At 36.3% G+C, this 18,522-nt stretch overlaps 1 protein-coding gene across 7 annotated transcripts in view; it reads right to left on the reverse strand.

The window, feature by feature from the left end:
* Positions 1 to 13,960, reverse strand: part of LOC131440349 (sialin) — a 45,038-nt gene extending 31,078 nt beyond the window's left edge. The window contains exon 1 of one of the 7 annotated variants that reach the window (XM_058611588.1): positions 13,888 to 13,960. The gene's annotated coding sequence lies outside the window, so the exon portion shown is untranslated. The other 6 variants (XM_058611589.1, XM_058611587.1, XM_058611585.1 and 3 more) reach the window with 6 other exon arrangements.
* Between the last annotated feature and the right edge of the window lie 4,562 nt (positions 13,961 to 18,522).

An 18,522-nucleotide genomic window follows, 5' to 3' on the forward strand; every position in this document is an offset into this window, starting at 1 on the left:
GTCGCTTCGCAGAAAGAATGAAACGAACTATATTGTAAGGACTGTTTTTTTCTATGTGTTAATTTATTTCACTTGATGCATTGTAATTACTTTTTCTTTTGTGTTTGTTGTTTAAAAGATAGTGGTTTTTGCGCCTGTCTGAGAATGGCATGTAATTTGTTCAACTCATATAGGCTTTTTCCCACTCTGTCGTCGGTTCATTTAGACATATGTCCGATGAACCCAATAAGAAATAAATAAATAAATAATGGACACAGTAAAATTTCGTTCGGTATTTTTTCATTTTTTGACGAGTTCAGATTAGCCGAACTACCGAACATTCTCATTCTACGCACTTATTGGATTACCGATCTTAGCTGTTCAAACCTCGGTAGCTGATTTTTTCAGTAAAAATTACATTTCATCACAGTCGTTCCTTAAGGTACTGCTGTAAACATACGTTTATTTGTGCTGCTGTATTTCGAAATTTATTTTATGTAAACAAATGTTACGGAAGAACATTAAATTAGCGGTTACGAAATGTTAATTACACTTAACAAAATAAGTGATGAACGCACACTCACACCCTACACGTCATAGTCGAACAATTATGTTGCCAAAAAGGAACCGTGCTGAAAACCAATTAAGCCAAAATACTATGCTGAATAGTATTGTATTCAATCACTCACTCAAAAATGATTGTATTGAAATTAGTATCTAATTTTGATTACAAGCATCATTTTATCGTGCTTCGTTCAAAACCCCAATTGCGATATGCCGAAAAGCAGGACCACCGAGAGGGAAGAGGGAAAGGGAGGAATCCCCCCGGACTTTTTCAGGGGGCCGAAAATTTGAAGATTCAAAATTGCTTTTTCATTCCAGATTACAAATCAAAAATCGAAACAAATTTGACTAGTGAATTATTTTGTTAAAACTAATGAATTTCAAAATTTCTTGATTCGATGACAATGTTTTCCAATTCTCATGTTTAGAGGCAGTCCCCCCGGGCCCGAATTTTCTCTCGGTGGCCCTGCCGAAAAGTCCGTGTCTCTGTGAATAGTTGAAGGACTCTTACAATCTACGACTGGTTTGATTTATATTACGTTTAGGTTTCTAAATTGGAAAAATTTGAAGTTTTAAAGGTCGATTGTGGCAACTCGGCAAGTAATCATCAGATCCAAAAACAATAGCGTATATGCTTCCTGCACGACCTCTCATTTACAACTAGTTTGGTCAAAATCGGTGCAGCCTTATCTGAGATTTATTCCTTTTTATGCTGCCGACACATACAGACACACATACATACACACACATAGACATTTGCTCAGTTCGTTTTCCAAAATTTGATCGAACTCGGAACCAATTATTGCGTGACAGAGAATTCATTTCTTCGGAGAAGTTGTAGACCATAATATTACAAGAAAACATGCCGAACACATGAACTCTTTAAAATTGATTGGTGTCGAGATATGAAGCATTGTTTATCGGAGGCAATAAAATGTAGTTTTACCTTTTTTATAAATATAAAAATATTTATAAATAAAAATATTTTTATAATAGTTTTTGAAAACCGATAGTTTCGGTCCTTCCCTGACGAAAATTTCGGTAAATTAGCATTCGCATGAAACCGAAAATCTCGGAAAATGTAAATTATGTCAGATTGGGATACCGATTGGATCAAAGACGAGCAATCGGTTGTTCAAATCTCGGCAAAGTTATGTTATTCAGGATCAAAATCCAAGTGTGAATATACGATTCGATTAAAAAATCGTTTCATTTCCACAGAACGAAAAACGTCAAACGATTATAAATGTTAATGAATTCGGCTACAGGAACACATTGGATGCTTAAGCAAATTTGTAGCAATTCTGTCGCACTAACTGGCAATAGGTAAGTCATCACTATTTACTTAACTCTTGTTCACTTTTTGACGTGATATATAACACCACTACAAGGTGGTGTACTCCACCAAAAACATGCGACGAGTCGAAAAACTGCTTAGTCAGTCAACAAATTTGTGTGGAAGTGTGGCCAAGGATTTGCTTATTTCACTAGAACCTCAGAACTCAATTGCTTTAATCAGAGATAGACTAGTTTAAATTTCGTAACTTACCGAAACTGTTGAGATAAGATAAGAGGTTGGGAGCTTTTTTTTGACTATAATGGCATCGGGGATAACCCGGCAATTGAATGGTTATGGTTTAGTTGTAATGGGTCGTGACATGAATTTTGGAAGTTTTTCAGAAGAAACTATACATTTTAATAAACTGTTGATGGAAATATAGTACGAAATACTCACACCGATGTCATAAAACAACTAAACGAATGATTTTCGTTTGATCTTCGACAAATGATATCATTTCTAGACAATAGTTCAAAGATCTAAAAATTGTGCATCTGTAGTATGATTTGAAAAAAATATAATACCGGTATAAATGTAGGGCTTATCTCGATTACTACGAAACTGTTGTGAGAAAATTGTATAAAATAATATCACTTTTATCACGAAGAAAGAGAAGAACCTGCTCACAGGTACAGAATTAACAAACAAAAATCACATGCCAAGGAAAACAACCGGTATTATTCCACGGTATTTATGCGGTATTTACCATTAACTGACACAGGTAATCGGATACATAACACTTGCCAACATGGAATTACTCAGATGACTTATTGGTGTGTGCACGTTGCTAAGTTTTCGGCGGTTAAAAACAGATACTCTGTTGCACAAAGTCAATGAATCACTTATTTTTCCGGTCAGTTGATGAACGGATAATTTACTCTATTCCGCTATGAACATAAACAATTTTCCGTGGTAATTTCTTAATTATTATTTAGAATGCGTTGGAAGTTAATGTGTGTGCCATGTAAGTTTGCATTTTGGTAGTTCGGAATGATAACGTCACTAAACAAATGCCACGGGTACGACTGTTCATGTAGTAAACCAGTTACAAACGTTCAATGATTACGCACACCATACCGCTGGAATCGAAAGGAACGACATTGATAACATTGCAACGCGAAATCAGTGGAGCGCGTACTGACACTACTTCGATCGGATAGACACCAACGACTAAACGGCACATGTCGTCATGTATTCTTATTTATACAAGTTTTTACAACTTCGAAAAAACTGTTTTGTTCTTTAATGCTCCCGTGATACGTACTACAATCATCGGTCAGTTAGTACTGTTGGCAGTAGGTATTCTCTCGCGAGAAAAGTTTCATCAAAACTGAGATTTGATGCGAGCATTTTATAACGCATGCTTTCGAGTCTGACAGTGTTATCGCCAATGACTGATCAGTTTCTGAGTCAATACTTCTATGGTTAGATTGGTTTCGATAGTCGATGCTTCATTGTAGGGTTACCACGTACCGGTCGAGAAAAACAAATAACGCGGAAAGAGAGGATTGAAAGTCGAGAATAGAAACAAATAAATATCAAAAATGATGAATTTACATGAAATTTTAACAATTTACAGAAATTTCTACTGCTTTAATTATTAATACTATTTGTGAATGCAAATAACCCGAATAAAAAATATTGTAGAAAAACAATACGATTTGCTGTTACAAAACCTTCCACAATTTTGCTTTGACCATTGAAAAATATTTAATTGTTTGTTTTACACTATTCAATTAATTGTGAACATGCTTTTAACAATAGAATGTATAGGTTGTTAAGTATCATAACAATTCAAATCATAAAATTATCTCATACATGTTTTCTTGGAAAACAATCAAATATACAGTTTGCATATTGTTTGAAACACCACGTGTACAATAAATTCAATCGTAGAATCGTAGAAACAATATATTGTATCGTTGGAATTGAAAAAATCTTGTCAAGATACAATAAAATGTATCTAATTTTGAATCAATTGTTTATGCTGTAAAATCCATAGTTTATTTTTTTACGGGAAATCTCATGCGCACATTTTTGTCTCGGGTTGGCGGTTCAATGCACAGGGCGCTGGTCTTACATACACACAGAAAAATTGAGCATGTTTAAATAACAAATAGTAGATTTTTAAATTTGATTTATATTCATTTCAAGCTGGAATTAGATTATTACAAGCCAATTCCTCCCTTCAACAAAAACAATGATCGCTGTTTGATTTGAATAAAAATTTTAGTCTAACCAAACCAAAAATATATTTGTTCCGGCTGAGTTTATTGTTGAAATAAACTGACTATTTTTTACATGTCACCCGAAGTTGATTTAAGGTTACCCATCACTCCAAAAAAAATGGAATTTTACAGGTGACTTAATCCTTCATACGATGTAATTCATAAAGATCTAATTTGTCAAATGACGGAAAATTTTATTTGTAATGACTTAATGTTAGATGAGCTTGAATTTTACTGGTTTCGACTGTAACTTGCGTTCTACTAGCAGGTGCGACTGTATGAATTTAAATGCACCTTTTACCGACAAAGCTGATGCATGCTTCTGTGGCTCAGTCGATTATCAGACGAACTTGCGATTCAATGATTCTCGGTTCAAGTCGCGGCGGTTGCTATCAGTATTCTTTTTTTTTTATTTCAATGAATTTCATGTCATGGAGTCTAAAACACAATATTAAATGTTCTACGACGTGAATTTGCGTGAACTGCGACGCTCCATTTATGTGCATCTAATAAGATGTAAAAATTATTAAATGTGATCTGTATCTTATCGGCATCAATATCTCTTCTACATAGGTAGTAGAAAAGGTGAGCAAAAAAAAAAGGTCCCACGATAACTTTTTCTCATGTCTATTCAAGCTAAAAACCAAAATCGGTAGGGTAAGGGCTCCCTATTTCATCTCATTTGTAAGGACGTCGCCTTCAAACCCCGATTTAGCCACTAAAATCACTATAACTATTTCATATTACTGCTTCATTCGCCTTGCTCCACGTTGAGAATTGATTCACATTTCTTGAAAATTTGACTAATATTCATAAAACAGCTAAACACACTTATGATGTGTTCACTACTTTGCTCCTAATTCCATCTCAATGGATTTTTATCCATCCTATCGTTGATCCTTTATTCATCCTATAAATTAGCAATGGCGACAGCAATCAAAACAAAATATTCCACTATTACATAGTCGAAAAGTGAAGGAAAATGCTAGCAGGGTTGTGCTTTACTGACAATTATATCATGTTATTTCGGGAAAACATGTTTTAATGTGACGTTTATGAATATGCAATAACGCAAAAGTAAAACATGTTATTTCGCTTAAAACATGAAATCGGAGTTATAACATGTTTTAACTCATAGTGTGAACATAGTATAATACGTTTGCTAACATCATTTGACGCTAGGCTGCGATGAGCGATAAACTTGTAAGCTATCACTGAATGCATTGACATTTTTACGTTTTTCTATCGAAGACAGACTAGTGGATTACAGCAGAATTCTTCGAAACTTTATAATTCACAGACGGAAAGGTTTCGTAGTGATTTGATTTGCTTCGGATGCATGTCAATCGTAGATCTGTAAAAATAATTCATCCATTCAGAACAGGATCCATCTCAAAGTGTTTTTTGTTAGTTTTCGTTTGTAGCCAGTAATTTTCGTTGGTAGCAAACCCAACCGAGTTTCTACCCTAACTGCTGTGAAATGTATGTATTTGACAGCAGTTAGGGTTGGAACTGAGTTAGTTTTGACTTCAAACGAAAACAGCATAAGTCAAAGCGCCTTTAGGGCTATAACAGAAATTTCGGAAGTTTCCGTTATACCAGAATCAAAAAAATTTTCAGTTTTTATTCTGTTTATGCCCAAACCGGTCAGCAACCATCAGTCTGTATTTACTCTCCTGTCAAACCGGCTTTTCAAGCCCATACACACATGTGACGCAATTCTGTGCATGCATGTTTATCTCATTCTACTCATTTTGTACATTATAACATCAACATTACAAAGTTTTGTTTATCAATATCTAAACTGACTTTGTGTAATTTTTCTTCTCATTTGACCCATCAGAACAAATTAGATTAAATTCAACTCTTATGGCCACTAAGCACTTCAGTTCAGAACTCTAAGAGTAAATTCAGCAGTTAGTTTTAAAGGGTGATTTTTTAAGAGCTTGAGAACTTTTTTAAACAATAAAACGCATAAAATTTGCAAAATCTCATCGGTTCTTTATTTTAAACGTTAGATTGGTACATGACATTTACTTTTTGAAGATAATTTCATTTAAATGTTGACCGCGGCTGCGTCTTAGGTGGTCCATTCGGAAAGTCCAATTTTGGGCAACTTTTTCGAGCATTTCGGCCGGAATAGCCCGAATTTCTTCGGAAATGTTGTCTTCCAAAGCTGGAATAGTTACTGGCTTATTTCTGTAGACTTTAGACTTGACGTAGCCCCACAAAAAATAGTCTAAAGGCGTCAAATCGCATGATCTTGGTGGCCAACTTACCGGTCCATTTCTTGAGATGAATTGTTCTCCGAAGTTTTCCCTCAAAATGGCCATAGAATCGCGAGCTGTGTGGCATGTAGCGCCATCTTGTTGAAACCACATGTCAACCAAGTTCAGTTCTTCCATTTTTGGCAACAAAAAGTTGGTTAGCATCGAACGATAGCGATCGCCATTCACTGTAACGTTGCGTCCAACAGCATCTTTGAAAAAATACGGTCCAATGATTCCACCAGCGTACAAACCACACCAAACAGTGCATTTTTCGGGATGCATGGGCAGTTCTTGAACGGCTTCTGGTTGCTCTTCACTCCAAATGCGGCAATTTTGCTTATTTACGTAGCCATTCAACCAGAAATGAGCCTCATCGCTGAACAAAATTTGTCGATAAAAAAGCGGATTTTCCGAATGGACCACCTAAGACGCAGCCGCGGTCAACATTTAAATGAAATTATCTTCAAAAAGTAAATGTCATGTACCAATCTAACGTTTAAAATAAAGAACCGATGAGATTTTGCAAATTTTATGCGTTTTATTGTTTAAAAAAGTTCTCAAGCTCTTAAAATATCACCCTTTATATTGGAGATAGAAGTTTTATGCACATGAAATCATGAACCGTGGCTTCTCATGAAATTCCATGAGCAAAATTAATTCATGATATCAATCGTTTTGATCATGAAATCATGATTTATTATTCATGATAGACATGATTCATGATTTCAATTTTTATCCGTGTATTGGAGATCTATAATACAAACTTAAACGGGAATACACGTGTCTCCAGCAAGCCGTTTAAGTTTTATTTTATCGAACAGTTCTACCGTAAAAATTTTTAAAGGGGGGGGGGGGGGGGGGTTGTAATTTAAGATGTAGCGTAATGGGTAATTCGATGTCTTTCACCAAAGACATCATATTAACAAGACATCCCACATTCCTCGTACAAATCATTGGCAACATGCTTTTTTTGCAAGCATGGCGCCCTCAAGCGAGTCCGCATCGGATCTCGTACATAGAAGTAGGGGATAGAAATGTCAAATTCTTGCGTGCCGAAATAACAGCACTGCACACCCATACAACTCACATGATATGTTGAATGTGATACCGTACAATGGCGCTGCTAAGCTGACAATTCATTTCGCTCCAAACTGACAGGGTCTGCTTTCACGCAACCCACTTGGGTCCGATCCCAACCCTCCGCACGTGAGGTCAGTGGCAAACGCTGCCGTTCTATTGTTTCTATGAATACAGGGTCCGCCATCTAATATTTTTTGAACTAGCGGTTATTTCGACATTGGTAACCTTAATGTCACCTGTCTGAAAATGGTTGTGTATACGCTTGAGGAACGCGTGAAAATAGTGCAGTTTTACTTTGAAAATCATGGTAATGTTGCGGAATGTGTGCCAAAAAAATCATCTTCTCGGATGAGGCACATTTTCACCTCGGCGGGCATGTTAATAAGCAAAATTGTCGCATCTGGGGGACGGAAAACCCGCACGTTGTCATGGAGAAGCCGATGCATCCTCATAGAGTGACGGTTTGGAGCGGATTTTGGTCTGACGGCATCATTGGGCCATTTTTCTTCGAAAATGAGGCAGGAGCCGCCGCCACGGTCAATGGTGAGCGCTACCGCGCAATGATTAGCGATTGGTTCTTCCCGTTACTTGAAGAGGAAGAGACTTGGACACCATTTGGTTCTAACAAGACGGCGCTCTGTGCCACACAGCCAACGCTACGATCGATCTTCTGCGCACAGTCTTCGAAGATCGAATTATCAGTCGAAATTCGGATGTCGTTTGGCCGCCTCGGAGCTGTGATTTGACGCCGTTAGACTGTTATCATCTTTGGGGGGCTGTCAAAGATAAGTGTTATGTGGACAAAAGTAAAAGTCTCGGCATTACATTCCTTTTGGGGGAATTTGGCCTTTCTGTTTCAACAGACTTCGCAGCCAATTCTTATAGTGTACAGAATCATTGCATGGCTAGGGTACTATGGATCCTACAGACACTAAGAATCCTTCCAGGTCGGGACTCGAACAAGCGACAACTGGCTTGTAAGACAAGCGTCCTATGCATTGAATCGCCAACCCGGGTTATGTGGACAAGCCAGAGACAATTCAAGAATTGAAGGACAACATTCGTGCAGCCATAGCCGAAATAAAGCTGCATACAATCGAAAATGTACTAAAAAACTGGACCGACCGTATGGCGTACTGCAAGGCCAGCCGATATTATATTCCACAATTAACCGGAAGGATTGTACTTTAATATGAAAAAATAAATTTTGAAATCGGATGAACCGTTTGTGTTTTATCGCATGTTTTAAAAAAAGTTACATGGCGGACCCTGTAGACAGCTCAAATCGGCCGCCCAGCGGCAAAAGAGCCTAACTGCAAATGTCAGTTTCTCTTTGTTTACTTTTCTTTCACGATTTACCGCACTGATTTTACATTTGACGCCTTAGTCTTCGCAAAACTTTCAAGGTAAATTCACAAGCTTTCGATTTATTTTTGATTTTTTTTTGTGAAATTGAAGAAATGGTTCCGTAATAATCAAAAGAGAAAGTAAACAAATAGAGGTTTTCATTTGCAGTTAGGCCCTTTTGTCGTGGGACTATCGAAATGCTCGTTCGCCATTTTGAAACTAGTTTGTTTTCATCACGAAACACCTACTTTAAAGCAGTTTTAAGTACGATTCAGCCGACTTCCGCCAACGTTCACGGGACTTCGCCGGTAGTTTAGATTAGTTTCAAAGCTTTCATTATTGAAATATGTAAAATGTTCTGTGAGGTTTGATTTAATATTTGACATCAAACTCGACCACCGGTGAAACGTTCAACGAGTCAACACGTTGTACCGTGTTAGTGTGGTGAAAATTTAAGTATTAAAGTAAAAAAGGATTTTCATCCGTACTTTGGCGGCTCCACGTTGTCACGCAGCGAGGCCTGAAAATTTACTGGCAATACACTGAGGTCTCTTTTTACGCGGGGATACGTACTGCGTAGAAAAGGGCGTAAAAGAAACCGCGTAACTACGGAAATTTGCGTAAAAAAACGCGTATCTTTGTAAATCCGCGTAAAAAAAACTCAAAACTGAGGAAAAAAAATTTTAATACCGAATATCTCAGAAATGTATGAAACGTCCAGATCTGGTGTAATCTCAACATTTTTTTTGTGGAAATCGACTTTGGGACTCGAAAATCCGTGTAGAAAAAAACCGCAAAATGCAAAAAAAATTATTGCGAATGTCTTAGAATTGCATGAAATGTCCAGATCTGGTGTAATCTGAACAAAATCGAAGTGTCAACGAATCTCGAAGTCGAAGTGTCAAAGATCTCGAAGTTTCATGCATTTCTAAACAAAACAAGGAAACCGCGTAAAAGAAGCCGCGTTAAAAGAAACCGCGTAAAAAAGACCCCAGTGCATAGCTTAAGTTGCTAGGCCATCAATCGGTGTCATCTGAAGTGAGGTGACGCCACCCAGAAGTGTAGAAGAAGAAGGCCAAACTCTGTACATAACTTTCAAATCAAAACCATAAGCTTTCGAATAATATAAGAGACTTTGGACAATATGCATAATAGATCCGGATCGGACGAATTTACATGATAGATCGGACGCTACTGTACTGTTTTTTAAGTAAAACCATTATCCTGATTTTGTGTGGTTTCCAAAAAGAAAAACTTACATAAAAGAGAATATCGAGGACGATAAACACTACAAATGGACTTATCTGCTCATGAAGATTTTTCTATGTTCACCTTTCTTGCAATTAAACACAGGTATGTTTATCGATAATTCCTTCTGATATAATGGAAAGCCTCGGTCCTAATGTAAGGTGGTTGAAAAGAAAGATTGCCAATGAACGAAAGTGAAAATAAACAGAATAAGTTTTCATTTTCAAATCATCACGATCGGTTATCGGTTGTTTGTTGACAGTAGTACCTCAAGGTCCGCTGTGATGAAACGTTATTTCTACTGAAAAAATTAGCTACCACTTGAACAGCTAAGATCGGCAATCCAATTTAAGTAAGTATGCATGCATACCTATAATCTATAAAGATCACAGATATGTAGGTTCGCATATGAGCTATGTGCAAAACGTGTAAATTGCCTGTCAGCCTGGCGAACACTTGCATATGTATCCACGATCGACACTATTTTGGGTGCTGCATTCACGTAACGCCAAATTTTTAATTTTACTGTAGATCACAAGTTCATTCCGATGAAATTCACATTTGATTTTAGAGACATGGCAACAATATGTGTGAAACTTGTGAAAATCGTGCAGGAGGTGTTTCAACCGTTGTAGTTGAAAACCAAAATATCAGTATTAGAACTATTGTACAAATAGAATCAACTATTTCAGAATGTGTGGAGTTATAATCTTGAGCAAAGCCAAAGGAAAACTACCCTACCAAATATTTCTGTCACTTTAATCATAGCTTCTCTTATGAATAGCAGATTATCTTACTTCGTTTGTCTTTTTAAACGGGTCCTTTTATAATGTAATTTCATTTTTGTAATACAGCAAATAAAGATTTGCATACCTGTTCCACAGAAAAAAATCAATACGATATAATCTTAACCATTATCCCATCAAAACCGAGTCTTAGGAAAAGCAACCAAAACACTTCTGAACCGACGTTGATAAATGTTGTCATGGCTCGGTACTGTTTTCGATACCGTTTTTCCCGTTGCAACCCAACAAGGAATTCAAATGAACCCATTTTTACTGTCGACACTGCAACTCTAGCATTTTGTGCACCACTTTGTTATGAAATGCCAACTGCAAAGAAAGCTTGCACAACATTTTCTATTGCTTTCATCGATTTTAAATTTGATTCATAAATTTTCCTCACTGAACAATTGCCACGTACTAAACGATATCGTGAACGTGAAACTATTTGCAATGTCATTATCAACATTCGTTTTCCTGACTTATCTTATAACGATAGGGACGAGGCAATGTGCAGATGTGCTAGATCCTATCATTGACTTATTGCAAAATTAGTGACTCGATGTGTGTCTCAAACCGGCAATTTAATTCGCTGTACCGAATGTATGTTCACATACCCTTCGCCACTTACAATATATTGCCATTCGGTTGCCGAGAAAGTGAGGAATTCCTGGGGTGGAAAAGGGGTCTTTACCGATAAAGCGTTTTCATACTACAGTTATGTCTTTGTGTGGCCGGGAATTGAAATGAAATTTGAGTCCGTTTAGCAGAACCGCATGCCCCACAATAGAAAGTATTGTATTACGTAATACATTACTGCACTACTTATAGAGTTATGACATTCCTGGAAAACAACAAGTGGGTGTTTACTGCTTGCTTCTTAAAGTACAGTGCATTCAAATATTCAACCGACATTTGAATTAAGTCCTACTCATAAGTATTTAAGTATTGATTTCAGTCTTGCGGGAATTATATGATGATTGGAAATGCTGAATCCAATGTTGAGGAAAATGCATCGGCAAATGTTTGGTCGCCACGACTAGGTTGTACAAGAAACTAACGTCATGAATCATATCAACATATCACGGGACACTTTAAAATGAAGCAAATGGAGTTGACTTGATAATAATGTAGCCGCAAAAATAGATTTATGTTTCAAGTAAATTTTGGATTTTGAGTTATCGAATGAAAACGAAGGAACGGATTGTAATTTGCCAAAAATAATAATGTTCCTCTGACAAACTTTGAATTTGTGTACATATTAGAATAACATTAGAATAATGTCTGCTAAACCAGGTACACACTAAATTTTGTTCGGTAACTTTTTTATCTTTTGACGAGTTTTGAACTACAGAACATTCTTAGAAGGAGTGTGTTTTGTAGGCATAATAATCGGCTGTACTGTAATAGTACTCTCCTATTAAGTCGTACCATCTTGACCGATTTGTACAAGATTAAGTCTGTTTACTAAGCCGACTGTCACATCGGTCAACGCTAATGTTAAAACTTCCATAAGTGTGCAAAAACAAATGGTCAATTGGATGTCTGCCGATTGTACCGACGAAACCTTACCTTACTAAGTCGGTGGTGGGATAATCGGGAGGATTTTCTACGGGATAATCAATCAACACAACGGGGTAATCAATCAACATTTATTGACAACAGTACTTTATGTAGAAAGTCTTGGCATTACATTCCTTTTGGGGGAATTTGGCCTTTCTGTTTCAACAGACTTCGCAGCCAATTCTTATAGTAGTGTACAGAATCATTGCATGGCTAGGGTACTATGGATCCTACAGACACTAAGAATCCTTCCAAGGTCGGGGCTCGAACAAGCGACAACTGGCTTGTAAGACCAGCGTCCTATGCATTGAACCACCAACCCGGGACATGTACCTTATGTACCAGGAAGATTATTATGGCGCAAATATTGCCCAGGATTTGAAAGGTAGGGTTAGGTCCCAGCTCCCAGGAGAGGAGTTTGAATAAACCAACTTTTCCAAGTCAGTTAATATGTTAAATAAGCACATATTAACTGATTTGGCAAAGTTGGTTTATTCAAATTTCGCTGAGATTAGAATATATCCGACTAAGCATGAATTTTCATTTCTGTCTGTTGCATATTTATCGAGTACAGCCTTTAATTGTATTGCGATCGCTGGTGATTCCGTGCAAGTTTTTAAATTACGAACGCTGATCGTTTTTACTCTACAGAAAAGTATATTAAATGGAAGTAAATAGCCGAAACTTTTTATCAAATTAAAAGCATGAATGTCAATAAGGTAAAATTAAACTGTCCCCGTAAACGATAATTTTGAACTGACGTTACGTATCTACTGCTCTCACTCACCTACATTTCTTAGAACGAAGTTTCATAATACTGATGGCTTCTACCGGCGATGTAGTAACAATACATTATCATATGAAATTTGCGCACGTGTCAACAAAATTGGTGCTTCTCTCTGAGTCGTAAAAATTTTCGCTCCAGCTGTTGGTGCCGTTGCATAGAATTGCAGCAAATTGGTTAGTTCTTGGTGTCCTTGAAATTGATTCAGCTATTGAGCAACTTTTCAGGGACATTTTCCTTACATTCTTTCACTGAATTCATGCGAGTCCGATGTAAGATAGTCCTTTTTGGTTTGGATTTCTACCGAAAATTATTGATTTTATGCTAATTTATGGACGGATAACTATTCTACTAGAATTTCATAACACTTCATGAACGTTACATATCGTACATATCGGTGCACAAAACTATTATAAACTATCTCACTACCGAATCAGCATTTATCACAAACATTATTCTATTTTCTTAAACCGCTCCATGGTGAAATTTCAGCCTTGCATTATTATTATATTAGCCCTGAACGCACTTCGATAATAGCCTGGCTTTAGAGTACTATCTGTACAAAGGAACAAGCAAATCACTTTCAGTATGGTAGAATCACAACCACAGGCGAACGACTCTTCAGAATGAAGGGTACGAAATACGGCTAAAGACTGACTATATTATGTTATAACACCAACTATAAAAAGGGACGTGTACCTACGTTTGGGAGGATTGCGACTGCAATGTTGATTAGAAATGTCCATAATGTTGTGCAGCTCAAATACGTGTACTTACTGTGACAGCTGAGCAAACCAATACTTGGAAGAAAGCCCGTGCGTCTAACTTAGGAACGGGACAGAGGGGGGTTGTTTGTTGATGTTTTTCCGTGAAGTTTTCCACCACCCAGTGAGTATCTGTGTAGGCAGCGGTTTGTCAGAGGCTGTATGATTCACACATCACTTCAATACTATTACATGGGAATGCTGTCAGCAAGCGTAGGTTCCGTACTGTATGTCGAATAGTATAAAGGATAGTTGAATTGGAAACATGCGTTCGAAGAACTAAATGTTTATAAAATACATATAATCTAAAACTAAAACAGTATAATATTAAATTATTCCGCATGGAAAAATAGGATAAACAAAAATCGATCTTAGTTATTAAATTTATTATCATGGCGAAAAAAATCACCAAAACATACATAATCGATTTTCTTAATCAAATTTTTATTGGGTTTTTGAAGTCGGAAAAGAAAATATAAAAATATGATGTAACATTTTCTCTTTTTACTGTGTTTCGTTGAAGTTATTACTGATAACCAATTGGGGTGGAAAAATTTGTAGTAGCATCTTCTTCGGGCATTGCTTTCCTTTGAATTTCAAAATACTTACATTTATTAGGGTTAATTAGTATAAATTAGATGGGGATCTAAGTGAAATTCTATTTTTAACAATACATTTTCGTAGAATCTTTCTGCGTTGCAAGTTTGACAGATACCGTCTACTGCAAAATACGAATAAACTGATAAAAATCATTAGGAATATTTCGATATAAAACATGCCTGTATTTTATCCGTATAAAACATCAAATACTCCGTTGTTATTTCGTAATTTCTTTAATCTGTGCTAAAGTTTCTATTCATGGTTTAAAAATGCAAAGAAATGAAAATCGATTCGATGCATAAATTTCATAACATTAACCATACCGAAAAATCCTTATTTCCGAACCGTTTTAACTTCAGATCGTTTTGATTATTAATGCTAAATAAGGATTAAATTGTGATTTACCAATTAGCAGATCACGTCAGTATAGTTTTACAACAGTAAATTTTTGTTGGCATATTTTCTATTTTGACTTTTTCAGAGAGCATAATGCATCATCGTTGTGGGGCATAATTATACACTGATAGAAATTGACACGTTAAACTGAAGTGTTTTACACTTACCTTATCACTATCGCCTGAAATTTGATTCGGAATTCAGTATGAATTCTCAATGCATTCCAAATCAGATGCAACGACCAATTCCGATTGGAAATCATACTGAATTTCGAATCAAAGTCCAGGCGATATAACTGGGTAATCTTACCCAGTAATATAACTCGGCACTTAAATTGTAAGTGTAAATTACATCTGATATTATTTAAATGGAATCATATCAACCCCTATGGGAATTTAACTTGAAAGAAATCCAAAACCAAACAATAAATTTATTTCAGATGTATTACACCTAATATTACTTACAATACAATTGTCAGATAGATACAACAAACCCATGAAAATACTAGAGTTTTTTGAAGGATAAACTGGCATTTTTATTTGTATCCTTACTATACACAATCCGTAAAATATGCATTACATAAAATCAATTACAATCAGATTTCGATCAAGGAACTATTTTGTCCAAATATTTTTAGTTATATGTATGATATTTAATATGCAAGATTTTTTCGTTTATTCAATAGTTCAAATTGATATCAGTAATAAAAGTAAACTCGTAGTACACACTTAAAATCGATACTCGAGCTCGGCATTTTGGAATGCCGAAGTAGATCGGCAACACGACATTTTGCTGATTGCTCAGTAATCCACGTGCTCTTTTCCGAAATTAGGTAAAGTAATATCGACGACACGACCTGCCACTCGTCTATCTAAACTGTATCGAAATTTTAACTACCCCTCAGTAACTGGTAATGTCAAAACGAAGTTGCTTGAAAATCTATTGAAACTGGCAACAAAAGTAGAAAACTGTTGATTTTAGATAACAGTTACCATAACCATGGCTACGTATGTTTTTTATTGGAACGGACTATATAAATAATCTCAAAACAAAAACAAATTGTTTCTGTGAACCAGAAGAAATGCGGATTTCCGATTCTTTCGGACCTTCTATGTACGATGATACGGAACGTGATTTCGTGAATCACGCCGATCGATGCGTCAATCTCTTTTGAAGCTACTATCAAGCGTGTACCGGTCATAGTGGCCGTATTGTGGAGGATAGTGATTGTACACGTTCTACCTTGAATAACCGTCGTGCCGGGACCTTCCCGAAATTGGAGCCCCATTCTACCGAACGAGAATGGGGGAACCTATGTCTGAATCAGGGCGCGGGTTGGCCTAGATATATTCTAGAATTCAATCCAGATCGTCGGGAACAAATTTATTTTTTATTTTTGTATCCGTACATCATTACCGTTAGAACATTAAAAAATGCTCGATCGATAAATTGTTTATATTTCTCGATCATGAATTTGATTTTTTACGAAACCATTGCAGCTAGAACATGTTGACTGGTTAGCATTTCCATTGCGTACAATGGAAAGATGACCTTCTTTGGATTTCACAGTTACTGAAATATTGAACAAAATCTGTAAAAATGTGTACCATTCGCGTATCTTTTGCGTTTTTTTTAAATTGTTTGTTTATTTACTTTGGAGCTCCTTGGTAACTAGTTCGTAGCAACCTAAACAGTGTTGCTCAAGATTATTTTTATCATTATCAAGGGGTCGCTATACTGGCGGTGAATCGTTAACAGACAATTTCATTGCCAATTTTTCTTCGGAGTGCCTGGTCGTGTCGTCGGTAATATGCTGATATCTCAGTAAAGCGCGTACTTTTGCCGAAGTTTGGTATAATATAATGCTGAACTTGTCAGTAAGAAACAAATATACCGAATTCAGCAAATCCGATTGCCGAGATTTCGAACAGTAAGATAGTTTTTACTGAAACTCGGTGAGACACTTGTCATCTAGCGTCTCTTTTCGATTTTGCAAAGCACCACGTCGCCATTGCTCGTGGAGTTGGAAAACATTGAAGAAGGGAAACAGATTTTTTATATTTCGTGACAAGATAAGTGAAATAAAAAAACTTCGCAATCGCTTTGCAAATATAATTATTATCTGCCTATTTCCAAGTAAGATCGCTGAGAAGCACTAGAAAAAATTGACTTTAGGCGTGATGTTTTATTTTTTGTATGCTAGATTCAAATGAACATAACAAAACACCAGCTTCCTTCAACCTTCGCTTTTCGGTAAAATTTCTGCTGACAAGTTCGGCAAGAATTGACAGTTGATAAATTTAGAATTGCCGAGATTCTCAGTAATTATACATTTTGCCGAGACGATTACCGAGCACTCGGCTGTGCAAATTTCGGCCATTTTTTGCCGAGATTCAGCAATAAAATTTATGTGTGTAGAAGAAAATCGATTTTAAAGTGATCACTACTACTTTTTTTAGTGTAAACTACGATGAAACATGGAACATCTTCAGAAATGTGTGAAATTGGGTAAGGTTAGGGTTTTTCTGATCAACATTTTTTTTAAACAGAAACCAGTGTAATGTTAATTTCTCGAGTACTAAAATGTATAGCGATCGAGTATAATTTATTGTGGATACTTTATTTGTTATTTCCGGGCCTTTGTAAAATGGTATTGAACCAAGTATATTGCTCCATTCTAAATAAAAGTTAGTTATCGTACAATAAGTTAAAATCAACGTTGACATCTCAGAGTAAAAACAATTTCTTCCACTTCTACCATGATTTTTCAAATGAATTTACCCGTTTTTTAAAGAAATCGTTACAAAGGTGTAGTAATTAAAAATTTTCCTGCCGATTTGACAGCTCCAGCTGAAAGTACCCTCTTTAAACAAGAAGCGCCCCTACATTTCATTCTAGCGTCATTGTACCAATCCTAGGAATATATACTTCACAAAACTACAATTTTGCATAGAAATGTTGATTCTACCAAAAATTTCTATCTTAGTAATACAAAGAACTATAAATCGACAATAGTACCACAGATAACAGATATACAGGCTCGAACAAAATTTTTCAAAATCCTGTGTAAATTTCAAATTTGCTATACGTTGAAAACACTTCTGCCACCTACTCGACTGTTCGCCGCGATCTTTCAAAACGTTCCACTACGTTCCGGAACGATAACAAAATCATCCTGCCTGTTATAGAAATATTCCAACTACAACAATTTTTACACTTACCACACGATTTTTCTAAGTATTAAAGACAACTTAATTTCCATAGCGCATAAATCACACGAAAAATCGATGTTGCACCAAAAAATTGTGGCTCATGTGAAAGCGGCACCTAAATCGTTGTTGCACCTTGTGTTGATCGTGGTGTCATCTGCAAGTGTTCGCCACGTGCTTGAGCAAATTTTACACACGGTTCCTATGCGAGCCTGTATATCTGTTTTCTGTGATAGTACTTAGTAATACAAAAAAACAATCATTCAGTTTGTTATCGTAAGTTTCGTCCTTCGTGTTTCATGCAAAAAAAAAATAGAAAGCGAAAATTCTACGATCAAACGAATTCGACGATTTCGTCCACTCCCACAG

The sequence above is a fragment of the Malaya genurostris genome, chromosome 1 (genome assembly GCF_030247185.1).
Source record: "Malaya genurostris strain Urasoe2022 chromosome 1, Malgen_1.1, whole genome shotgun sequence".
Lineage (NCBI taxonomy): Eukaryota > Metazoa > Arthropoda > Insecta > Diptera > Culicidae > Malaya > Malaya genurostris.